The 27393-nt window shown below is 44.5% G+C and overlaps 1 long non-coding RNA gene across 1 annotated transcript in view; it reads right to left on the bottom strand.

Moving 5' to 3' along the window:
• Positions 1-27188, bottom strand: part of LOC123479549 (uncharacterized) — a 33676-nt gene extending 6488 nt beyond the window's left edge. Inside the window, exon 1 of the long non-coding RNA XR_006655192.1 lies at positions 27018-27188. This is a non-coding gene — a long non-coding RNA (uncharacterized lncRNA). The remainder of the gene's footprint in view (positions 1-27017) is intronic.
• Positions 27189-27393: the final 205 nt, after the last annotated feature.

Below are 27393 nucleotides of genomic sequence, written 5' to 3'. Positions count from 1 at the left end.
CTACCCAGCAAAGCTAGCATTTAGAATCAAAGGACAGATAAAGATTTTCCCAGACAAGAAAAAGCTAAGGGAGTTCATCACCATCAAACCCATATTACAAGAAACATTAAAGGGTTTTCTAAGATGTGAAGGGGTTGGGAGGACAGGTGAAGATACTAAGTACAAATTGGTTGCTACAGAATAGTCATGGGGAAGTAAAGTACAGCATAGGAATTCAATAATATTGTACTAAGTAAATATTGTATGGTGTCAGTTGGGTACTAGATTTATTGGGGTGATCATTTCATAAGTTATATGATGTCTAATCACTGGGTTGTATACCTGCAACTAATATAATATTGTATGTCAACTGTAATTGAAAAAAAGTATTTAAAAGAAAAAAAAAAGAAAAAATGGTATTAAATTTAACTGGTATTCTCCTTTCCTATGGCCTGCTGGGACTTGTCACCAAAGCTGTATAGAGAGAGGTGCTTCTTCAGTAGTGAAGAAAGCCTCCTCTTTCCTCCCCACCACACCCCCTTCCACTAACCAGGTAGTTGGTTCATTTTATCCTAAGGGCTGGAAGCAAGGAGGGATGTTCCTTTGTGGTGCCGCCCCTTACACTCTGTCCCTGGGAAATAGATTTCAATTCAGTTATCAGCTCCAGCTGACTGTTAATAGTGTCCTGAGGTACCCCGTGGGGAACTCTGAATGCCATGACTGATTGGCAGTCTGCCAAAGCCTAGGCAGCGGGAGTGGGATGTGCAAGCCACTTAAGTGTATCTCCTTGTGGGACAAGATTCCCCTCCTGCTCAAACTGGGTTTCCCAGAAGCAGACTCAAGACTAGGATTTGTGTGCAAGTAGTTTGTTGGAGAAGTGATACCAGGAGTGGGAAGTGAGACGGGGAAGGAATAGTAGGGATGGGAGTGTCTGCCTATGCAAGCAAGTATACTGCCAAAGCAAGTATCTTCATAGGTCACCACTAAGAGACCCTGAGGCTCAGCTGTGGCACCCACGGGAGTGGGGGGAGTATCTCAGAGTTGTCCCAACTGAGGGGAGAGAAAGAGGACATTTGTCCTCCAATGCCCCCTCCCACCAGCTTCTGGTGCACCCCAGGACAAAACCCTGAGATAAATGGAGGTCACGGCCTGTGGGCAGGTGCCTAGGCATGTGTGGACAGGGTGCCAACATTGTCTGCTCCAGTGCTCTTCCCCATCCAGGATGTTGTGACAGCCCTGTTGTGACAATGAACCTGAACCCCAACAACTTGCTCCTCTAGAAAGACAGGCCTGACTGAAAGTTAACAAGGGAGGCGGTGCGGCCTTGTGAGACAGACAGGCTCTGCAGTCAGCCAAACCTGGGTCCAACTCTGGGTGCAGGCTGAGTGCTTCGAGCAAGTTACTGGTCTTCCCAGCACCCTCAGATAACCTGGAGATAACATTTCCTGCCATGGAGTGCTATGTGGACCCCCTGAGTCACCCCTCCCAGATGCAGTCATACCTAGATACTCATCGGCTTCAGAACTCATCAAACCCTGTACTCGTTGCATTTTGATAAGAAAAAAATGTTTGAGCACTTGGCACATGCTCAAGACCCATTGCACTTACTCAAACTTGTATGAGTCACGATGCTGCCCCACAAGAGAAAATGCGTCATCACTCCTCGCTTGTTCTGTACTTGTCACAAGTTCCAGAACAGACCAGCGAGTACCGAGGTACCACAGTACTTCCCTGACACTCCACTAAGTCAGCACTTGCTGCTCCCACCCCCACCTCATCTGCACAGCTGTGCACACAAGCCCCTCCATACACATAAACACAAACTGCCCAGAACCCCAGACTCTGTTTCCTTGAGAGGTCCTGGGAGGAGGGCCCTGAACTGCCACCAGGGATGCAGATCTGGGCAAAAGGCCTTCCTGGCGTAACACCAGGTTCCAGGCCTCCTACGCGCACCAGACGACAGTGCACTGGGGAGCGGGAAGAGGGTTTTAGAACTTCTTCTTATCCTTAGTTTTAATTATCCTTTTTAAGTTCTGTTTTTGCTGTTGTTTTATAACAACCATAACAGAATTGTGACGTGCACACCTCACACACACGCAACGACACAGACATTAGGGTATGTGTCCCAAAATGCCTTATAGGTGTTTGACTCCAAAACACTTTGTAAGCAGCTGCAACGGATCCTTCTTTCTCGGCCTGGATAACTCTCCCTGCGCCCACCTGCCTCGAGTCTCATTCTCCCCACAGAATGACATCTGGCTGAGATCCAGTCCCTGCCCTCAAGGTTTATGATGGAAAGTGTTACTTGTTACCGGTATAATGACCACAAGAGGCCCAGCCTTGGATTCCTTTTCTTGGGCCTCTCTCATGGCCGCCCCCACCACCACCGTCTCCCATACCTGCTGCTTCCCTAATCAGAAGCTGTGTGGGTCCTGCCGTTGGGCACAGACCAAGCCCAGTTTTCCTGTGTCCGTTGACCTGAGCCTGTCCACTTCCTGAGCCTCTTCCCAGGCTTCCTGTTCCCTGACCTCTGCTTCAGCCAGACCACACCTATGCAGTCCTCCAGGCAGACCCTAAGTTCCTGCTTCTGTTCCTTTCCTCCGGGCATCCTTCACCGCCCCTCCCCCCGCCCCCCATCCATCCCATCTGACTCTGAGGCTGAACCCAGTGGCCACATCTCCTTGAAGCTTCCCTGGAACCTCAGGCGACCAGGTGACATCCTCCAGTGCCTCCCAGAAATGTACCTGCCCAGCCCCAGTGAGACCTCCCAGGTGCTGCTTTGGGTCAGGAGCTCACATAATTTGTGGGCTCAGTACAAAACAAAAATCCAGGACCCCTCATTTAGAAAAGAAGGCAAAGTGCCATTAAAGGTCCTAAAATATAAAGCTTTTGCTTTATTCCACAATTTCTCTCTTGACCTGTCATACTGTTTCTTGTTTTTTGTTTGGTGTGCTCCCTCAGACGTGGGTACCCTGATGGCACCCCCACAGGTGCCAGCCACGCCCACTCTGCACAACCTCTGCAACTCAGCACTCACACATTGTGGCCACCGGGCTCCCCTCCCGTTAGAGCTGCCTTGTCAGCATGTGGAGCCCGGCACCTCTCCTTCCCACGGGCCTGTGCTCCACCAACAGAGGACAGGGGATCCCCAGGGGGATTGCAACCTGTGAGCTGGGATGAGCTAGGTACCTGGATCAGAAGAGGGTAAGGGGTTTGCCCCTGGCCCAAGACATAGATGGGGCTACTGTCATCCCCCCTCCCCCCAGGACACAGCAGGGCCCAAGTGCCAGCCCCTTCCAGTCAGCGTAGAGAGCCGCAGCGTGTTGCTGGGCAGGGGCAGGAACGGAGAGCTGGGAGAGCCTGGGACGCAGGGTGTCAGGGGAGTGGGCAGCCAAGGCCATGTCCTGTGGAGGTGTCAGAAGACAGAAGGACGTGTAAACTGAGTCTCCAAACCACCAGCACATGCTTGCTTGTCTCACTGGATTTCACTTACAAAATACAAACTCAAAGATAAAATTATTAAAAACTTCAAGACAACGCACACAGAGCACTAAATGCCAAACGCAGGGCCGTTCTGACCACAGGCACACAGGACTGCACTGGTCTCATTCCCGTGAGTCGGTCCTGCCTTAGGTTATGAGGATTAACACTATTGTGTGTGTCGAATCTCTCCTCCAAAGTCAATGTTTCCCTGAGCGAGGCTCGCACCATGGCTGAGACACAAGATGCCATTAGGTGATATGTAGAGAAGCATCTTGAACATTTTAACAGTTCAGTATTTATTTTACCGTGTATTAGAAAAATATACGACTATCACATTCCACCTGTAATTTCACAGTGAGCCGATCTAGTCAGTTCAGGCTGCTATAATGAAACACCACAGACTGGGTGGCACACCAACAGCAAAAATTTATCTCTCACAGTTCTGGAAGCTAAAGGCAGGGTGCCGGCATGGCGGGTTCTGGAGCGGGCCCTCTTCCAGGGTGCAGATGGCAAACTTCTCACCCCCTCCACTTGCTCCATCAGCCCTTCCTTCAGGGGCAGCCAGCGCTGGACAAATGAATAAGCAAATCGACCACTGAAAATTTGGACCCCCGGAGCCCGAGCCTCACCTTTGAACATCTTATTTGTAGGGCTTTTTCTGATTAATTGGTTTACTCAGGATTAATTTCCATACATTTTAGAATGATTTGCTAAGGAAATTAATTCCTTTAAAATACACAGAACTTGTTTTGGAGTAATCCGTATGCCTCCCTTTTTCGGGGCCCCTCCCTGACTCTAACTAACTTCAGAAAGACTGCCTGGTGATGAAGCAAAGTCACAGCAGGGAGCAAAGTATTGTCCTGCAGGTGGTCTTAGATGACACTCTGAGACATGTGCTTCGCTGCGGGGTGGCAGTTACATTGAAGGGATGTCAGGACTGGGAAACACCAGTTGATACCCCGTGAGGACCTGGGTGAACAAGTGGCCAAAGTTTCTCATCAAAACTTGTCACCCCTTAAAGGAATGGTCTCTAGCTTCACACCTCAATCAAATTTTACCTTATCAAGATTTTTAAAAGGATAAAGACTGAAATGTCACGAATGATGAACATTTTGGAAACAAGTTTTTCTAAAACAGAGAAAAAGAAGAAACATATTTAATGATCGTAGACCAGAGCTTCCTGCAGCTTCACTGGTCTTTGCCAGGTGGCTTTCTGTTTGTTTCTTGAATAATTATTAATATATGTTTATACGGGTTACAAAAGGGACATTCCCGACATGCTGTTTGTCATTCTCCTGGAACACGTCACCAGTACTTATTTTTTTACGAGAAACTTTATTTGACGTTTTTCCGGTAAACATTTGGAATGGACATTTCAGGACTTACCCATCCCATAAATCAAGAGACGGATGTGCATGCTCATTGTAAAAATTCCAACATTACAGACATGGGTGACTTCGGAGGTGAAACTTCCCCCATAACTCTGCTTTCCAGATATAAGCAGTGCCTCTCGTCCTTGATACAGTCTTGCAGAGTGTGTCCGAGCTTGTGCGCACGCACATGCCGTGCAGGCTGCTGCCCTTCATTGTGTGGAAAGATCTGCCTCTTCCCCTCAACTCTGCTTTGGACATCTCTTCACATCAGTTCATAAAGACCTACCATGTGAGACGACGTTTTAAAATGGCTCATCAAACTCATACATTGGTCAGATTCAACAAACACCAAGATTCCAAGTGTCTGCCGAACTTGACATTTTCCCCATCATCACAGGCCAGAAAAGATGACACTCTTGAGAAATAGCCACCTTCTCTCTAAGACCATCCCACGTCCACTGCCCACAACCCACACCCTGGCCTGCACATCCCAGTGTGGGCTCTGCTGTGCATCCTCACTGCTCTGGCCAGGCCCAGCCCCTGGCCCAGAAGGTGACTTCTCTGGCAGACCTACCTTATCAACTGGCCGTTGTTCTCACGGAAAAAGTCTGAGTTCTAGGGAAAAAATTAATTTTTCTAAAATGTACGAAGAAAAACTGCATAATCAAAATGAATAAATGTGTGATTAAACGTCTACAAGTGGAACATTATGTCAACTTCAGTAATTAATAGATTTAGTATTTATAAAAGTTTTATTACATTTGAAAAATGAACTGACAGTAACATCTCCTCCTTTGCAAGAATTCTTGAGGAGTGTATGGAAATTGACAACTGTGTTGTTCATATCCTATTATTTTGAAAAGCAAAATTATTAAAACCATTTCAAAATATTTTAGAGTAAAAATATAGACACAAGTATGTGAGTATATATAGGTATATATGCACACCTATGTAATAGTCAGTGTGGGTCATGTGCGACATGTTTGCTGTGGCACTGGAACAGGGTCTTGAAAAGTAAGAAGAGGGCCCAGGGGCTGCACAGGCGTCACAAGGCTCAGGCCGCCCCAAGGAGCCCTGTGCTGAGCCAGGACCCCTCCTGCAGGCATGAGATATGAGTCCTTCTGAGTCAAGAGGAAGTTCTTGAATAGTCTCTAAAAATAGTCTCTAATACGTGGGGCAGGGAAGTAGGAGAATCAGAGGCAGAATTTCGAGAGCTGACAAAAACGGAAACCCGTAGCTGAAAAGGTATCTTCAAAGTTCCATTGTTCCTCCAGAAAAATGTAAAATTCTATCATTAGAACTAATGCTTTTATTGGCCTGGGTCTCCACAGAAATGCCAGTAACTGCGGGAGAATATTGCTCTTTTTTTTCTTCTTATAAAAAAGCGTAACATATGAAAAGAGACACATGTTAAGAATATGATCTAAAGCCTTCTTACACATATACACGCCCAGGTTAGCAGCACCCTGATCAATACTTAGACTATCTCTAGCACCCTATGTAACACTGGAAAATTCTAACGGGAAACTGTAAGCCACCCCACCACTCTTTTGACGTCATTTCTGCAAGTGTCGACTCTGACTAATACGTAGCTTGTGTATGAACAGCATACGTGTATTAAGAATCCTAGGAACTAGTTTCAAAAGATACAGACCCCAACCTTCAGGCATCCCGCTCCGGGAGATCTGGCTTCAACTATGGAGCCAGGATGGCGTGAGGCTGGATGAATAAACCAGGATAACCCACAAGGGACCACCACCTGCCTTATCAGAATGCACTGTGCTTGTCTGCACGTAGAGAACTTTGCAACCCCCTCCCTTGAGCTCTTTGTTCTGCTCCCTTCTCCCTCCTTATAAAAACCCCCGTCTCTACCGAGAGGAGTAGAGGCTTTGACACACGAATCCCCTATTTTCCCAGCAGATGGGCTTTGAGATGTGAGTCCCCCATCTTCCAGGTGGCTGGCACCTGAAAATAAACCACTTCCCTTTACGTCAGCGCCTGCCTCTGGAGTTTTGGCTCTCAGAGCAGCAGGCAGCTGGACCTGCAGTTGGTTACACCTAAAAGATTCCCTCTGTTTCCTCCCAGGTAAATCCTCCCTGCCAGAATTACCGCCACTCTGATTCCTGCCGCCACAGGTCTGCTGGTCTTTGAGCGGCACGCGAATGGAATCGTACAGGAGGCACTCTGCTGCGTCTAACGTCTCTGCTCAACGTCGCATCTGTGAGAGTCGTCCCTGGGGCGAACGCAAACGTAAACCAGCGCAGTCAGGTGGGAGGTTGAGCAATGATAGATCTGCACGTGGCTAGACACACCTATTATCTCTTTTCCCTCCGTCCCTCCACACGTCATGCAGTTATCCTCTCTCATCTTCTTCCTTCAAAATACACAGCTGTACAAACAGACAAATAGAAGTTATACTTTTGTACAACTTAAATGTATTTTTTCCTAAGTGCAAAAGAAGTTACACGTGCTCATTTAAAATAAGTAATTCTGGCTTTGAGAATCTTTGCAGCTCTCTTAAACACACCTAATCCACGGCCAGTGGCTTTTGGCCTGGCTCAGAAAAATGAAATGGGTCAGTCACTTTCTTCCTGTCAGGAATGTGGCCTCTAAAACTCAGAGGGAAGTTGCATTTGGTGGAGACACAGGTCCTCCTTGAACTGCGCGGGGCACCCACCCAGACCCTCCTCTGGGACGGAAGGCCCTAATTCCCTAACTGCCAGCCCTCTTGTCCCCATTCGGGACAGCTCTCAGAGGCCAGCCCAGCTCCAGAGCTCCTCGTGGGGTTGGAGGAGTCCTTTGCTGAGACTGCACTGCTGCCCAATTTCTCCTACTACCCACTCCCGCTTCTTCCCTCACCCCCACTCCCAGTTGGGCATTAACCACAGGGCACACCCCATAAACTTCCTGCTCACTCCTCTCCATCTCAGCGTCTTCTCCAGGGGACCAGCCTCCCATGGGACAGAATGGAAGGATGACACGTAAGTATCATGTGTGCTTTGAAGAGGCCCTTCCCTTCTCACCTGGATGGGTCCTGTACCTCCTTCCGGAGCCAGGGGGAAGAAGCTCCTCCACTCCCTCCCCCGACCCCCACCCCATGCTTCTGCACTCTTGTCCTCCTGGAAAGTTGCTTACCTGGCACTCAGGGTCCCCAAAGGAAAAGACGAGTTTTGCAGAGATCAGAGCATTGGTCCACCAAAGGAACTGACACTCCTGCGGCCCCCCTCCCATACCAGATTGCTGGGGAGCACACTGGGAGGTGCTAGACCACAGATGCCTGTCAGTCTGACTGGGGGATGGACCCTATCCAAAGACAAAGAAACTTGGAAAGTTGATTGGTCATTTTGAGAAAGCACCTGGTCCATCCCAGAACACTCCTAGTTATAAGCCCAGGGGAACAAAGCAGCTCGCTCTCTGGCTCCAGACCTGCTCTCCCTCGGTGCCCACACCTGTTCTGTCCATGGCTTCCAGGAGGGGCCCAAATACCACAGCGCCGCGGTGGACTGCAGCGGGAAACCCATGCTAGGAAAGCCAGATGCTGGACTGAATTGGACTTTTATTTTTATTGTGAGGTGTTTTTTTTGTGTTTTTTTAAAGATTTTATTTATTTATTTTTAAAGAGGGGGAAGGGAAGGAGAAAGAGAGGGAAAGAAACATCAATGTGTGGTTGCCTCTTGCACGCCCCCTACTGGGGATCTGGCCTGCAACCCAGGCATATGCCCTGACTGGAATCGAACCTGCGACCCTCAATCGGATTGAGTTTGCAGGCCCGCACTCAATCCACTGAGTTACACCAACCAGGGATGAATTGGACTTTAATATGGAGCATAAGCTCTGGGTAGTGGCCTTCTTCCTGGTCCTATTGAAGACAAGATTGGACTTTTTCATGGTGAGATGGAGGGAGATGGGACACTGGGAAGTCAGGAGGTAAACCCCCTTAATTGTACATTATTAATAAACCTTACCACATAGCCACACCCTCTTGTGCAGGTTTAAATTATTTCCCGTTAGACACCACAAGAACTCCACTTCCACTGATAACAGCATTACCTACCTGAGCCTTAGTTTCTTCATCTGTAAAGTGGGTGTTTGCCAAAGCCACTCCACTCCGTGTTTTCCCACCACCCTCCATTTCCCTCCACAGCCCCCATTCCTGCCATCTCTCATCTGGGTTCCCCTCCTCATTCACTCGCCAAGCTTCACCTGACAGCATGCACCAGTGCTGTGGGAGCGACACAGTGGGGCACAGATTCAGATGGGGATGGCATTTTCTTGGGAAAATGGGATAAACACCTGCTTTCACAGTTAGCCATTCCATGACAGTTGTGTGGGAGCGTGGCTGCTGGTGGAACCCTCCCCCAGAGTGGGCTTTCTGAGTCCCCATTTTAATTTTAAAAAGCCTAGATCTCTAAGTCTAATCCGGGGTCCTGCGGCCTCCCATTGCAGGTACCATGCACTCACACCCCACGATTCCCTAGCCATGGCCACCTCTGTGCCTTTGTTCACAATGGCCCTGCCTGCGGAGGCCCAGCTCAGGTTCCAGCTCTTCTGCAATGCCTTCCTGGAACCCCCAGGTCACTGCCAAAGCACTTCTTTTCCTCCTATATGATAGCATTTGCCATTAGCCACCTTGTGTTAAGGGTTAACATGGTTAACTAGCTACAGTGCTTCTTTGGTTAAAAAATAAAATAGCGCGTGGCATGTCCTCATGGTTTCATAACTTGTAAAATGCCTCCCATTTCTCCAAACTTGGCACCAAAATTTACCATTGCTACAGATGAGTCAGTAAAGAGGAATGCTAATTTATAGACTTAGGTTGGGAAATGCACAAAAAAGGGTAGAGTCACCTGTCCGCTCCTCTCCCCCAGATGAGCAACTCCTGAGGACTGCAAGCCTCAATGGGGAGGATCTCATACAGTGCCCACCCAGGAAAGCCCCCACTATCTCTGCCCTTCCTGGGTCAGAGTGGGGGGTGGCCTTTGGATGCCCCTGAAGACCATCCTATAGCACAGTGCTAGGGAGCATTTGCACGGCCAGAGGAGATGGTCTCCGCACCCCCCAGGGGCGAGGCTGGGACTCAAGGACTCCCACACAATGTCTCCATTGACACTAGTGGCCAAGTCAGGATCTGGGCTCCATGGAAACTTCTCTTGCTAGCGGAGAGGGAAATGAATAGCTGAAGCCTCTGACACTAAGTCCATTGTCCCCTGAGCCCGTCCCTCACCAAGATGCCCCTTGTGAGCCCCTCTCAGACCTGTAGCTCCTTGCTCCCCTCCCCACCAGTAGCAGCAGCTTTCCTCTTACTGGCCCAGCCAAGGGAGCTAAAGAAATCTCTCCTGCCTCAGTCTACCACCCAGCCTGCCCTGCCTGCTCTCCTTGAAGTCAAAGGCAGCCACATCTGTGAGACCAGAGAGCTCATTTGTTAGCTGCCCTGAAGGTAGAGGGGACACCAGGCAGAGAAAGGCACCTGAGGTAGTCAGTTCCCAGCACAGCAGTCTCCTTTTCAAAGCTGAAAAGAACACACTCTGTTTTCTGGTTGGGGCAGCCTTATGCACTGAGTGCCATCTGCTGTGCCCTCCTAGCCTCAAGGAGGTAGGACAGGCTCTGGGAAATGTCTCCGGAACTGGACTTAGGGCGCACGAGTAGATCCATGGGGGCCACCCGGCCCCTATTTCTCCTGTAGGCCCCACTTGTTCTTTCTTCCTCTCCCATGTCCTGGAAACTTCCCCAGAAACGGCTCCCTGGTATCCCTTCTCATACCACCTTCCTCTCATGTCTCCTGGAGCTAAAGATCCGATGCAGAGTGAACTCAGAGCACACTCGGCCCCTGGAAGAGGCCTGAGGAATTTAAGCCCATGTCCTCCCCATCTCCATCCCTGTTTACCGTTTTGTAGAGAAGTGGAGGCCAGAAAGGGGAAGGGACTTGCCTGAGATTACAGAGCCAACCCAGAGCCCAGGAGCCTGCCTCTGGCACCAGCCAACTTCCCTGACTTCACCGCAGGCACTGCTTCCTGCTTTGAGCAGACTTAATAGTCACAAGACCCCTACTAGCAGCAAACCCCACAGAAGTTGGAAGCTCCCAACCCAACAACTAGAAGGAAGGGCTTGGCATTACAGCACCCTCTCCCACCAGCAGTCACCCGGATGTCCCCAGAGTGCTCCCTTCACAGACACCAATATGGCCAACAAGGGCATCACCCAAATCTCCTCAGGCTGTAGGAGGGAGGGGCTAGTCTGGACAGGCTGCCAAGACAAACCTGGACTTTGGACCCAGAATTGGGGACTCTGATTATAGTTGGGTGACCTGGGACAAGTTATATAACCTCCCTTAGCCTCAGTTTCACCATCTTTAAAAAAAAAGCAATAAAAATTTCCACACACCTTACTGGGATGTTGTAAGGACTTAACAAGATAGTGAGTAGAAAGCGTTCAGCAGCACACACAGAGCACTGGGTGAACAGGACATGTGGACAGATGACGGATCGTGTGCTATTATTATCTACAGGCAACCTTTTACCCCCAGAACTCTGGGCACCAAGTTAGGTGCTGGGGGAGGGGAACCCAGAGAACAAAGGGAGAGCCCTCAAGTGACCCCCAGAGAGGCCCGACTGGCCTGACGTAGGAGTTCCTGGCCTAAGGGAGAATGAGACAGCGATGGTTAATTGTAGTCAGCCTATGGCCCCATCAAGGCCCCCCCCCCAACATTCCTTTTGGGATTTAACAGGAGGTGACTGGTTAGTTCCTGGAATGTCCAAGAAAAATAAACTGGTTATTCTGAGTGAAATTGCAGCGGGTTAAGGCTGGCTGGGTCTGCTTTAAATTAAACACAGCATTTCTGAGATTCTTTTCATCCCCTGGCCACTGGGGGTTAGGGGTTAGCAGAGACATTACCTCACCTCACCTTCTTGCTCTGAGGTGGGGAAGCTGACAGGGTGTGGCCTTTGGGATGGGATGAGATGGGGGGAGGGCCAGAGCCCCACCCTGGGCTCCTGGGGAGCTAGAGGTGAGCAGGCCATCCTTTTCCAACAGCCCAGTCTCCCTCTGGGGCTGGGGGTATTGGATATTTGGGGGTGCAGAGGTATTCCCATGTGCAGTCAACCTCATTTGTGGTGTTTAACTGAGTAATAATAGCATTTATAAATATACTGCTTTTGTAGTACTTGAGAAAAAACTTGACTTCAGTTTTACAAGTTCAAGTTTGGTCTCTTTCTTGCCTTCTGTCAACATTTAGGGGTTAGGTGGCCCTGCCAGCCAGCTCCTCAGCAGCACTGTGTGCTAGCTGCCAAGCTGAGACAGAGGCCAACTTCCCCACAGGGGTGCCTTGGTTAAGGCTGGAATTCAATTCTGGCTTTGGAAATTGCTTTTGGGCAGCCTTGCAACTTGTAGAGTCCTAGAAAATTCCAGAGTGTTGGAGTCAGGCAGACCCAAGTGTGAGCTCCAGCTCCCATGATGACGTTGGCCTAATCTTACTTGGACATAGAATATCTTCATCTTTAAAATGGGGGTAAGGATGCCTACCTTTCAGGTGGGTTATGTGGACTAAATGAAATTAAGTGTGTTCAAGGTTCTTTTATTTCAAATGAAGTAAACTCAAAGTTTTTGGTTGTAAGAAATAGAAACTTCCTCAAGTTGCCTGATGTCAAAGGGAAATTTTTTGTATGAAATCAAGGGACTTTCATGAAAATGGGCACCAAGCCTCTCAGAGAACCGAAACCAGGAACCTGAAAAGGGATTTGCATTTTCTTTCTTCCTGCTCTGTCTCTACCTGTCCTGAGATACCTGTTCCTCTCGGGGCCTCGAGGCCAGTCTCCTCCCCCTGTGGACCACTCTATCTTTCCCAATGACTCAGAGCCTAGGTGTGGCTTTACATCATTTCCGAACACTAGGTCCATGGTTAGTACATGATAGTAGTGCTCAGTAGACGATGGATGGCTGCTGTTGTGTTACTTTGGTTTGTATGTCAGTATTAACATGCTGAATATTCCACTTGTCCCTCTAGATCTACTCCTCTTTCTTCTCCATTTGCCCCTGGGCGCTGATCTGTATGAGCTGTGCCAATTGAGCTTCCTCAACGTCTGGGTTCCAATTGAGTCCAGCCCATAGTGGGTACCAGCAGGAAATATGAGAGCAGGTGGAGAGAGCCAGCAGGACATTAATTGTTCCAGCTCTTTGCCTGTGGGCAATGGGCTGACCACCTTGTGGCTAGTTCCCAGGCTGAAGGCCACAGCAAGTTCCCAGCTACCCCTCCTTCAGCTACAGCCCTCTTGTGACCACGTCTTCTCCTTGTCCCTTCAAGCTTACCACGGTGAAGGCTCTCCACAGTTCCTACCCTGGAGATGCTGCACCATTCCCTGTTGGTTTCTTTTCATCTTGCCCACATCTTTATGAAGAGTCTATTCATTTTATTCTCTCCAAAAACAGACTTGTAACTTAGAGTGACTATCTCTCTCTGGTGTCTCTCTGATAATGCAATAAGATCGACAGGGAGGACAGCTTTGTCTCCCTGGCTTACACCCTACTCTGGTTCCTGTTGGAAGTGAATAAAGAGCCAGAAGTTCTTCTAGAGAAACGTTACAAGTAAGATAGGCAGAACTGAGAAGATACCCAGAATTCTGCTAGAAGTGAAAAATAATGCAATTGCACTGGGTGAAATTATGGCGCTTCTTTCGTCAGAAACTCTCCATTGTCCTGAAGGACTGTGAGCCACATGAAAGAGTTGGAAATATGCTACCAATTTAGCCAGGGCCCTCTCTCTTCCTTAAACACGGCTGCCTAAAGTAAGCATCATACAGGCTGCAGAGACTCCTTTTAAATTGTCAATGTCCCTGTGTTTTTAACTCCCAGATTCAATGGATTGATCACCAGAAATTTTTTCTTTTCCTCTCCTTTTCTAGTTGGCTCACGTACATCCCACTGTGGGCTTTGACCATGACAATAGCTTATGACAGACCTCCCTGTCTCTAGTCTCTCTTATTCAATCTATTCCACAGCTCACTGACAAATTTGTCTTGGATCAGTGCAGACCTGTGCACGTCAGGTACCAAATCAAAAGTACCCCACGGCTTCAGCCTCTCAGTCAAGGCCTCTGCAGTCAGTCCCCAACTCAACTTTCCAGTCTACCCCCCATTCCAGGAACTTCCCACTCCTGACAAATCAGATTCCTCACTGGCCTGCCAATCCTCATTCCCCACCCTCTCTATCTATTCTTTGACCTGCAGTTCAAATCCCACCTCCAAGGAAGGGCTTCCCTGCCCCCTCAGCCGGAGGTGACTTCTTACATTGAACTCCTACCATTCAGAAGAGGAGCACTCAGAGATCAAGGATCAAGGCTGAGGGAGGGAGAGCTGAGTTCATACACCAATTAAAGTGTCAGGACTTGCCTGCTTAAATACCCGTCTGTGTGCCTCCCTGTGCATCTGTGTGGCCAAGTCTATCCCAGAGGAGCTGAGGGAAGACCCTGTGGCTCCAGATGGTGTCACCCCCTCTTCAGGCCTCTCCATTGCCTGGTTTCATCACCTGCTGCTGCCAGTTGCTTCCCTCTTCACAGACAGACCTGGGGCCCCTGGTTTCTCATCTGAATGATTGGGTCAAAAGTTAAGTGGAAGTCTTGTGGATTCCTGGAGACTGGATGATCTTAGTTCCCTGGAATTTTAAGCAAGGACCAGGAAGGGCTTTCCTTTGTGGTACAATCTGCATATCTTAGATGGTGGGTCCTGACCTGGTTTTACGAATGCCAGGACACCTTGTGCCTTCTTGTGCCCAAATAGAAAGCCCAAGTCTTCTGCTGCTTTGGGGGTTAAGCTTTACCTGGTTTCAACCATTTTTGGTTGCACACACACACACACACACTCATCCCACTTCTGATCATTCATTCCCGAGTTTGCAATTGCCTTGACCACATAACAAAGGCCTCTACAGCACTGTAACAAGGAATACCATGCAATTAATTTTGACAATTGATTATGCATGCCGTAAGAAAACCATAGACTTTTAAGTTATTTTTTTTATCCCCAAGAGAATTTCAGAATGACTATTAGATTGTGACCACTTAGAATATGGAAAAAAATTAAATTGGATTATTTTTTTAAATACTCATCACAGGATGCACTATAATTTACTAAGAATAAATTGTGCAAACTAATCACATTTTCTTTATTTGTCGAATCATCAGGCTGACTAAAGGGCTACTGTAGATAGAGAATCAAAGGATGCTAGGTGAAGTGTACTGGTTTCCACAGGCATATAACGAAGCTTCTCATAACAGCTGGGATAGTCATTAGTGCTGTGCACAAATATTCAGCTTCTTCTCCTCTTAATTCTCAACATTAAGATGTTGAGAAAAGTGAACCCTTGTATGCTGTTGGTGGGAATGCAGACTGGTGCAGCTACCCTGGAAAACAGTATAGAGTTTCCTCAAAAGGTTAAAAATGGAACTGCCTTTTGACTCAGCAATCCACTTCTGGGAATATGTCCTAACAATCACAAAGTACCAATTCAAAAGAATATATGCAACCCTATGTTCATAGCAACATTATTTACAATCGCGAAGGTCTGGAAGCAGCCCAAGTGCCCATCAGTAGGTGAGTGGATAAAAAAGTTGTGGGACATTTGCACAATGGAACACTACTCAGCTGCACAAAGAAGGAAATCTTATCTTTTGTGACACATGGATGAATCTGGAAAGTATTATGCTAAATGAAATAAGCAAGTGAGAGAAAGACAAATACCATATGATCTCACTTATATGTGGAATCTGATGAGCAAAAGAGAAACGGAGGCATGGACACACGGAAGACACTGACAACTGTCAGATGGGAGGGGGGAAGGGAGACTGTATGATAGAGGGTGAAGGGATTAGCCACATAACATATATGTATAACTCAGACACAGACAACAGTGAGGTGATGGCCAGAGGGAAGGGGGGGGTGGGCAGAGGCTGGGTGGAGGCAGGCAAAGGGTGGGGGTAAATGAGACATCTGTAATAGTGTCAACAGTTAAAAAAAAAGAAGAAAATTTAGTCCTGAGATTTCACTGGGCTTATGGCCAGCCAGCTAAATACTTTATTTCCCAGTCTCCCTTGCAGTAAGATGTGACCATGTGATTCAACTGAACCAATGGGATATAAGTAAAAGTAATGTGTGCTACTTTCAGACCACATTATTAGCAATAAATGCTTGTCCTCCATGTTTCTTCTCTCGTGAGCTGGAGTGTGGACATAGCACTGGTAGGTGGGTAGTTTTGATAATATAAATGAGGAAACCTTGAGGGATGGTGGAGCCACAAGGTAGAAGGAACTTGACTGCCAACAACTTCTCCAAACCAACTGGTCTACCTTATACTACCTACCCACTTCTCACCAGCTTCGTGAGGGAGACAGGAACTTTCATCTTGTTTAAGCCGTTGTATTCAAGTATTTCAAGGTAGCTTTGCAACCTTACTTGTATCTTTGCTGATATAATAATTAATACTACTAATAAGAATATTCCTCAGCTTCTTGCTTCTGAAGCTTAATGGGGAAGAAACTTGTTGACTCTGTTGGCATTTTCCCCCATTTCTGCAGTCAATCAACCTGTCAATCAGCCCATCAATGTTTATTGAGAGCCTGCTAAGTGCCAGGTGCTGTTCACAGTGCTGGAGTTACAGTGGGGACTAAAACTGGCACGGGCACTGAGTTCACAGAGCTCCCATGTAGTGGGGAGACCAACATTAAAGAAGCACCACAAGTAAATATCTAATTATACATTCTGATATGTATGTTTGAATTAAAAATACAGTAAGTCTTACAAGGCTGTATTAGGGTCTTCATTTAGTTTGGAGAACTCTGGAAGGCCTTCCTTGTAAGAGAGACTTTTATGCTAACACCTGGAGAATGCGCAGGAATTAACCAGGTGAAGAGTTTAGGAGAACTGTTCCTGTAGCATGGGTCAAGGCCTAGAGGTAATGAAGAGGTTGGTAGTTCAGGCACAGGAAGGTTAATATCGCCAAAGGAGGACAGACACTGAGGACAATGACTTGAATCAGGTCAGGAGGGAGAGGAATGCAGGGGTCCAATCATGCAGGGCCTTGGAGGCCATCAGTGGTAGGCAGGATTTTAAGGTGGCTCCAAAGATACCTGCCCCCTGTGTACACATCCTATACAATCCCCTCCCCTTGAGTGTGGGTGGGGTCTGTGAATACAATGTGATGTTCCTCTTGTGATAGTTACATTACATGGCAAAGGTGGAAGAATTTTGCGAATGTAATTAAGGACCTTGATCAGTTGACCTTAAGTCGATCAAAATGGAAATTAGCAGGAGCAGGCTTGAGAAGGTTAGGTGAGCCCTTTAAAAGAGGGTCTATAAGCCACTCACAAAAGGACAAATACTCTATGAAGTACTTAGTGCAGTCAAATTCATATAAATGAAAAGTGGAATGGTAGTTGTCAGAAGCTGGGGAGGGGGCAAAGGGGGAGTTATTGCTTAGTAGGTATAGAGCTTTTATCTGGGATGATGAAAAGGGCTCTGTTCATGAATGGCGGTGATGGTTGCACAACAATGTGAATAATCTCAGTGTCACTGAACTGTACACTTAAAAATAGTTAAATGGTAAATTTTATGTTATGACTTAAAAGGTCTAGATGTTAGAGACATAAAAAGCAGCAGAGATGTTCTTATGTTGGCTTTGAGGGAGCAAACTGCCATGGTGTAGAGAAAGCCACGTAGGAACCCTGACCCAGACTTTAGGAGTTGAGGGTCAGTCCTATGGCTGCAATAGACTGAATTCTACTGATAACCAGTGAGCACGGAAAAGGTCCACTGAGGCTCAGATGAGATCATGGCCCAGTTAACACTTTCACTGCAGCCTGAGTGTGGGGCCCTGAGCCAAAGACCCATTTTAGCCATCCCTAGACGCTCGACCCACAGAAACTGTTATTATACATCGTGCTCTTTTTTATTTTTACATCATTGCTTTTTAAAAAATTCCTCACCCAAGCATATGCTTATTGATTTTAGAAAGAGAGGAGGGGAGAGAGAGAGAAAGAAACATTGATGTTAGAGAGAAACATCAATCAGTTGCCACCTGCAAGTACCCCTACTGAAGATCAAACCCACAAGCTAAGTATGAGCTCTGACCAGGAATCAAACCCACAACTCTTTGGTGTACAGGGTGTCATTCCAACCAACTGAGCCACTCAGGCAGCACTACAATGTATGTTTTTTTAAATTGCTAAGTTTGTGGTAATTTGTTATTCAATAGGTTTAGCATCCTTTCCAATGCCCAAGGAGAATCTATGGGATACTTTAAGGATGGGAGTGCCAGGATCAAATTTATACTTTTTAAAAATCATTCTGACTGTTTCAGAGAGGGTGAGCATGGGAGCAGAGACATCATTTGGGAGGTTACTGATAGCTGAGACAAGAAGTGACATAGTTGCTGGGACTCCACTGGTGGCAAAGAATAGAAAGAAAGAAACTAATTCAAAATACATTTGGGGGTAGTTGATAGACTGGGAAGGTGGAGGGCAGTGATGGAAGGCTTAGTGATGTCTTCTAGGCTTGGACATAAGCAGCTGTGAAGGGGAACCCTAGAAGGGAAAATGTACCTATAGAAAGTGCTTTCCTGGAATCATATTGTGCTAGTTAGGAATGAAGTTAGTTGCAAAAACAGAAAACCCAGGTGACTGGGCTTAAATGATAAATATGTTTAATGGTTCAACAATTTTGCAGAAATAGGAAACTATATGCCACATATTCTTAAATTCAGGCCTGGCTAGAAAAGTTTAATTCAAGTTTAAGGTTGCAAGCCTGAGTCTATTGTTAATGAATAACCTTCACAGAATGGGAGTCTATTGACACGAGCACTTTAGGAAGGCAAGACCTGAGTCAGCCATTATATTTTGTTAGATAATAGAACAATTATCAAAGCCCAACACTGGCAAGTGCCATTTTTGGCATTCTTTCTCAACAATGATAGCACCACTTGCCTTAAGCTGAGCTCTCCTGTGGACCCACAGAGCCAAACTGGCAGTCAGCCTCTTCCCACCCAGGGCTCCACTGTTGCCTCACCCCACCAAGCCCAGAAGCTTTGTGCAGTCCACACAGGAGACTCTCCTTGAACATCTGGTGCGGGTGGCCAGAGGGGCTTGTGTTGCTGGGCCCCATGGGAATGAAACAATCAAAGAGACAGTTTTTGGCAGGCTATACTACTTCCGGGGCATTGCACAAACAACAGACTGAAATACATTCCCAGTCTTCCTGTGAACTTCTTCAAGATGGGGAGAGATTGCCATTTTGTGTAATACATAGCAAGAAACAGAAAATTAAGCAAAGTGAGGAAACAGAGAAATATGTTCCAAATGAGAAAAACAGACAAAACTCCAGAGAGAAACCTAAAAGAAACAGAGACAAGTAATTTACCTGATAAAAAGTTCAAAGTAAAGGTCATAAAGATGCTCACTAAACTCAGGAGAAAAATAAATGAACACAGCAAATACAAAGAAATAAAATATATAAGAAAGTTCTGAACAGAAGTCAAAGAGGTGAATAATATAATAACTATACAAAAAAACAAACAAACCCAAAACACTAGAGGGATTCAACAACAGACTAGATGAAGCAGAAGAGAGAATCAGTGATCTGACTACCGATCAGTAGCCATCACCCAAACAGAGCAGGAAAAAAAAAATGGAAACAAATTAAGACAATTTAAGGGACCCATGGGACACTTTAAAATAGAACAATATTCACATTGTAAGGGTCTCAAGAGGATGAGAGAGACAAAAAGGACAGAAAACTTATTTGAAGAAATAATGGCAAAAAAAATTCCTTAATCTGAAGAAGGAAACAGACATCCAGGTCCAGGGAACACAGAGATTTTCAAATAAGATAAACCCAAAGAGATTCACACCAAGACACATTATATTACAATGTCAAAGGTTATATATAAAGAGAGAATCTTTAAAATAGCAAGAGAAAAACAACTTGTTACAAAGAAAGGAACTCCCATAAGACTATCCCCAGGTTTTTCAGTATAAACTTTACAGGCCACGGGGAGTGGCATGATACACTCAACGTGCTGAAAGAAAAAAACTTGCAACTAAAAATACTCCAACCAGCAAGATTATCATTCAGAATCAAAGAGAGAGAGTTTTCCAGACAAGAAAAGCTGGAGATCACCATGGCTAAACCAGTGACTTCCGTAAGCTGAAAAGAAAACATAAGATAGTAAAAATCTTACTAGTAAAGGGAAATATGTAGCAAACTAGCCAGTTATAAAGCTAATATGAAGTTAAAGACAAAAATGGTAAAAATAATGATAACTATACAATTACTTAAGTGATACACAAAATTAAAAGATTTACAATTTGACATGAAAAATATAGAAGAAATAATTAAAATGTAGAGTTTTAGAATATGTTCAACCTTAACTTGCTATCAACCTAAAATAGACCAGTAGAAATATAGGTTGATATATGGGAGCCTCGTGGTAACCACAAAGCAAAAATCTATAGTAGATACACAACATATAACAAGAATGGAATCTGCAAATAACACTAAAGGAAAGAGAGCAAGAGAAGAAGAAAGGAACAGAATGGAGAGCATAAGAGTAATAAGCCAGGTGGTGAAAAATAAATACCATATGATCTCACCTATAAGTGGAACCTAATTGACAAAACAAACAAGCGTGCAAAATATAACTAGAGACATTGAAATAAAGAACAAACTGACAGTAACCAGAATGGGGAGGGGGGTCATGGGGGAGAAAAGGGGAAGGGTAGTCAAGGAACATGTATAAAGGATCCATGGACAAAGCCAAAGAGGAGTAGGATTGAGGGTGGGGTGGGGGAAAGTGGTGGCAGGAAAATGGAGACAACTGTACTTGAACAGCAATAAAAATACATAGAAGTAAAAAATAAAGAACTACAAAACAGCAAGAAAACACTTCACAAAATGTCAAGTGTTTAAGTACATGTGTTTATTGTTTGAGTACATTGTACTTAGGTGTTTAAGTACAATGTTATAAGTACACACCTATCTATAATTACTTTAAATGTAAATGGACTAAATTCTCCAGTCAAAAGAAACAAAATGGCTGAATGGATAAAAATAAAAAGACCCATCTGTAAGGTCACACACAGGTTGAAAGTGAAGGAATAGAAAAAGATGTTTCATGCAAATGGAAACCAAAAGAAAGCTGGGGTAGCAATACTCGTATCAGACAAAATAGATTTTAAAAGAAAAACTCTAAAAAAAGGTAAAGGGGGACATTATATAAAGACAAAGGGATCAATCCAACAAGAAGATATGATAATTATAAATATATATGTACCCAACATAGTAATACCTAAATGTATAAAGAAATTGTTAAAAGATGAAATCAACAGCAATGCAATAACAGTAGGGAATTTAATACCCCACTCACAGCAATGGATAGATCATCCAGGCTGGAAGTTAATTAAAAAATTGGCTTTAAACAACACATTAGACCAGACAAAATTATAAATAAAACACTCCATTCAAAAGCAGCAAAATACATATTTTTCTCAAGTGCACATAGAACATTCTTCAGAATTGATTGTTTGTTAAGCCACAAAACAAATCTCAATAAATTTAGGAAGATTGAAATCATATCAAGCATCTTTTCAGACCACAAGGGTATGAAACTAGAAATCAATCACAAAAAGAAAACTGGAAAAATAACAAATATGTGAAGATTAAACAACATACAACTGGAAAACCAATGGGTTGATGAAGAAATCAAAGGATACATTAAAAAAAAATACCTTGAGACAAGTGAGAATGAAAATACAACATTCCAAAATTTTGGAAATGCAGCAAAATTAGTCCCAAAGGAGAAGTTTATAGTAATATATGCCTACCTCAAAAAAGAAGAAAAATCTTAACTAAGTTTTTTTTTTAATCTCAAGTCTAGCTCTGACTGGTGTGACTCAGTTGGCTGAGCATTGTTCTGCAAAGCAAAGGGTTGCTGGTTTGATTCCCAGTCAGGGCACATACCTGGGTTGTGGGCCCTGTTCCAGGTTGGGGCATGTGTGACAGGCCACCATCCATGTTTCTCTCACACATCAATGTTTCTCTCCCTTTTTTTAATCCCTCCCTTCTCCTCTCTAAAAATAATTAAACAATTTTTAAAAAATATCTCAAATCTAAGTTTAAGCCTAAAGTAACTTCGAAAAACCCAAAGCCCAAAGTTAATAAAAGAAAGAAATAGAAAAGATCAGAATAGAAATAAATGAAATAGAGACTAAAAAAGAGTAGAAAAAAATTAATGAAACCAACAGCTGGTTCTTTGAAAAGATAAACAAAATTCATAAGCCTATAGCTAGACTCACCAAGAAAAATGAAGAGATAAATAAAATCAGAAATGAAAGAGAGGTTACAATAGATACCATAGAAATACAAAAGATCATAAGAGACCAGTACAGTATGAACAATTATACATCAACAAAGTGGACAACCTGGAGGAAATGGATAAGTTCCTAGACATATAGAATCTTCCAAGCCTGAATCATAAAGGAATAGAAAATCCAAATAGACTGATTACCAGTAAGGACATTGAAATCAGTAATATTAAAAACAACAACTCCCCAAAAACAAAATTCCAGGACGGAACGCCTTCACTGGCGAATTCTACAAAACTACCAAAGAAGATTGAATACCTATCCTTATCAAAGTCTTCTAAAAAACTGAGGAGAAGGGAACACTTCCAAACTCATTTCACGAGGCCAGCATTACCCTGACACCAAAACCAGACAAGGATAGCACAAGAAAAGAAAACAACAGGCCAATACCCTTGATGATCATTGATACAAAAATCCTCAACAAAATATCAGCAAACTGAATTCAACAAAACAATAAAAGGATCATACACCAAGATCAAGCGGGATTTACTTCAGGGATGCAAGGATGGCTCAATATCTGCACATCAATCAATGTTATATACCACATTAACAAAATGAAGAATAAAAACCATATGATTATTTCAATGAATGCAGAAAAGGAATTTGACAAAATTCAACATAATTTATGATAAGAAAAAACTCTCAACAAAGTAGATATAGAGGGAATGTACCGCAGCACAATAAAGGTCATAAGACAAAACCCACAGCTAACATAGTCAATAGTGAAAAGCTGAAAGCTTTTTCTTTGAGGTCAGGAACAAGACAAAGAAGCCTACTCTTGCCACTTTTATTTGCCATAGCATTGGAAGTTCTACTCACAGCAAATAGACAAGATAAAGAAATAAAAGGCATCCAAATTAAAAAAAGAAGTAAAACTGTGGAGGACAGGATACTATATACAGAAAACCCTAAAGACTCCTGTCAGAAATAATAAATGAAAACTTGTTAGAGCCAATAGACGTATTCAGTAAAGTTGCAAAATTAATATACAGAAATCTGTGGTGTTTCCATACACTAATAAAGAACTATCAGGGAAAGAAATTAAGAAAACAATTCCAGCCCTGGCTGGTGTGGCTCAATGGATTGAGCACTGTCCTGCAGACTGAAAGACAGCTGTTTCTATTCCCAGCCAGGGCACGTGCCTGGGTTGCAGGCCAGGTCCCCAGGTGAGGGTGTGCTAAAGGCAACTGATCAACGTATCTCGTGTACATTGATGTTTCTCTCCTCTTTCTCTCTTACTGTCTCTATAAAAATATATATTTATAAATATGTAAATATTTAAATATATATTTATATTTTATAAATATATATTTATATATAAATCTAAATAAAGAAAAAAGAAAACAATGCCATTTACAATGGCATCAAAAAGAATGAAATAAGTAGGAAAAATTTAATGAAGAAGGTAACAGATCTGTACACTGGAAACTGTAAGACATTCATGAAAGACTTGAAGGAGACACAAATAAACGAAAGAATATTCTGTGCTCATGGATGGGAAGAAATAACGTTAAAATGTCCATACTACCCAAACCAATCCACAGAGTCCATGCAATCCCTATTAAAATCCTAATGGAATTTTTCATAGAAATAGAGCAAATAACTCTAAAATTCGTATAAAACCAGAAAAGATCCTGAATAGCCACTGCAATCTTGAGAAAGAGGAACAAAGCTGGAGGTATCCCACTCACTGATTTAAAATTATATTGGAAATGTACAGTAATCAAAGCAGTTGGTATTGGCATAAAAACAGACATAGAGATCAATGGAACAGAACTGAGAGCCCAGAAGAAACCCACATATATTGGATGATGAATTTATGACATAAAGACCAAGAATATACAATGGGGAAAGGACACTCTTTTCAATAAATGGTGCTGGGAAAACGAACAGTCACATGTGAAAGAATGAAACCAGATGACTGTCTTATATCCCACACAAAATTTAACTAAAAATGGGTTAAAGACTTGAATGTAAGACCTGAAACCATAACATTTCTAGGAGAAAACATAGGTGGTGCGCTCCATGACATCAGTCATTGGATGTTTTTTTGGATCTAATGCCAAAAGCAAAATTAAACAAATGGGATTGCATCAAACTAAAAAGTTTCTATACAGTGAAGGGAACTGTCAGCAAAACGAAAAGGCAGCCTACTGGCTGGAAAAGACACTTGTAAGTCGTATATCCTATAAGGGATTAATATCTAGGATGTATAAAGAACTCGCACAACTCAACAACAACAAAACCCCCAAATAACCCAATAAAAAATTAGCAGAGGATCTGAAATAGGCATTTTCTGAAGAAGACATACAATTCGCCAAGAGGCACATGAAAAGATATTCAACATCACTAATTATCAAGGAATGCAAATCAAAACCACAATGGAATACCATCTCATACCTGTTTAGAATGGATACTGTCAAAAAAAATTTAAAAAAGAAGAAATACAAAGTTTTGGAGAAGACGTGGGGAAGAGGGAACCCTCGTACACTGCTAGAGGAATGGAAATTGGTGCGGCCACTATGAAAACAGTACAGGGGTTCCTCAAAATATTAAAAATAGAACTACCATGTGATTCAGCTATTCCACTTGTGGGTGTTTATCTGAAGAATACAAAAACATTAATTTGAAAAGATATATGCACCCTTATTTTCATTGCAGCATTATTTACAATAGTCAAGATACAGATGCAACGTCGATGTCTGTCGGGTGAATGGGTAAAGAGATGTGGTTCACATCTACCATGGAATATTACTCAGCCACAAAAAAGAAGGAAATGTTGCCATTTGCAACAACATGGGTGGAAATTGAGAGTATTTGCCAAGTGAAATAAGTCAAATGGAGAAAGACAAATACTGTATCATTTCATTTATATGAGGAATCAAAAAAAACAAGTGAAAAAATTAAACAAAGACATACTCATAGATACAGAGAAGATTGGCGGTTACCAGAGGGGAAGGGTGTGGGCAAAAGGGGTGTTGGCGAGGGATGGTAACCAGACTTACAGTGGAATGACTTTCTATCATATTGTAATGTTGTCACCTGAAACTAATATGTTATATAGCAATTTCACTTCAGCAGAAAAGTTTGAAAATATTTACATACCTATTACCATACTACTTTGTATAGTTTCCTCATAAAATTCTATTTCAGTTGTACACCTGAAACTCTTAATGTTATATACCAATTTTATGTCAATAAAAAAATTAGCAAATACTTACTTACCTGCTACCATACTTTTTTTTTGTATAGTTTCATCATAAAATTCAGTTTCTAAGTCTAATTCACTTCTTAAGAAGGTCAAAGAGTTTACTTGAAGTAGCAAAAATATGCTGTAATAGTTCTAAGAATTTTTGAGTTACAGCCTTGAGACCAGAATATGTATATTTCAATAACATTTGCTAAGACATTTGTTGTAGAGAAAGGAGTTTGTCCACGTATATTTCATACTATATTTGACATAGGCATTGGGTCTTATCCACCAGGTCAGGTGATAATTATCTTCCTTTGACTTTACTGGCGGGCTATGCAGAATTTCTTAAACAAGGAACACAGTGAAAGGCATAGTCCTCCTTGCAAAATATAAGACTGATGACAACATATAACTTTAAAATACAAGGCAGAATTGAAATTGGTCATGACAAGTTCGACCATGTTGGGGTCAGAGGTCAGCCCTCTGGTTCTCTGATCTTCCCAGTGACCACAGGATGGGGCTTTCTGAGCTCCACAGGCTCACAGGACTGTGAGCAGCAGGGAGAAAAGGACAAGGACAGCTTTCCTCTATATATGAAAAAATGTATGTTCCTAGAAGTTGCTTACTTGTCATTGGCCAGGGTCTGGCCGGTGAAGAGCAAAGGGGTTGGGGTTGCTATGGGCTTAGACTAACCAGAGGCTGGCATATGGCAGCCTGGTTGAAGCTGGGGCTCTGTTAGTAAGGGAGGCAGGGGGCTGAGGGCTGCTGAGCAGGTGGTAGGATTTCACAGGCGGCACAGCTCTGGCCCCCATCTGAAAGTCCATTGTAGAAGACATATAAGGGGCTGAAAATAAATGTGAAAAGATTCCATTTTTACAATGCAATAAACATTAAATAACTTTGTTGGGGAGTAAGGAGCCTGCTAGAGAATGAGCCACCCAGGTTTCTTCTAATGGGACTAGGGCCTTGAGTGGAGACCTGGTCACTTTTCAGTGTACTTCTCAGAGCCCCAGGCACTCAGCTGTGAGCCCGCTTCCCCTGGAGCCTAGGCACTGGTAGGGCTGGGGCGTCCTCACCTTCCCTGTGTGACTCTACTCCCAGAGGCTCGAAGGCCTTCTTGGCTGGGCTAGTGGGACCTCTAGGAAGCTGCTGAAGAAATGGAAAGGCCAATGCCCTCTGGGTGTCTCTTGGGAAGGCCTGTGGGGGGCCGGGGAAGTAATCACAGGCCTTTCATCCAGCCTTGGGAAACTCTCCAGAGGCCAGGCCCTGGGTCCCCGCAGACCCTGAGCAGAGCAGGGTTCTGCCCCCTTGTCTCCCACAGTAACTATGTGCCCTTGGGTACAGAGGCAGAACCAGAGTGAACCAGCAGCAGAAAGTCCTCGCTGTGTTCTCAAGGCTGCAAACCCCACAGAGCAGACACCTGGTCTGTCGCTTTGCTGTGCAGTGTAGCCCCAGCTATGCCTCCAGATCTGATCTTCTCCCCCTGCCCCTGCTCCATCGTCCTCTGCCTGCAAAAAGGGAGATGTACTGGCCTAAACATGCCCACACAGCCTGAGCCTGCTCACGTGCCCCTCCCACCTGGAAGGCTTACCTTTGCTCCCAAGCAGACCGGGTCACTGCCTCTGGACTTCCCAACACACAGGATGGCCCTGCTCCTGGCACAGGCCACCCGCTCCTCACGGGCAGGAGCACATCTCACAGGATAGGCATGGCACTGGCTGCGAATCAGTGCCCAGCGGGCAGAGGAAGAGGCCACATCAGGCCATAGCAGGCCCAGAGAAGGAGTGGGGCCAGGGTAAAAAGTCCACGTGCAGCAGTTCACACGGGGCTTAGCCACTTGACACACAGCCAGACTGGCAGAGGCGACCGGAGGAGTGCTGGCTAAGGCAGCAGGGCTAAGCATGGGAGCAGGGCGATAGGCCCACACGTCCACACAGACACACCCTCGCGTTCACACAAGCTGTGTT

The sequence above is a fragment of the Desmodus rotundus genome, chromosome 5 (genome assembly GCF_022682495.2).
Source record: "Desmodus rotundus isolate HL8 chromosome 5, HLdesRot8A.1, whole genome shotgun sequence".
Lineage (NCBI taxonomy): Eukaryota > Metazoa > Chordata > Mammalia > Chiroptera > Phyllostomidae > Desmodus > Desmodus rotundus.
The sequence above is the reverse complement of the archived record's forward strand: the minus strand, read 5'-3'. Positions and strand labels throughout refer to the sequence as shown.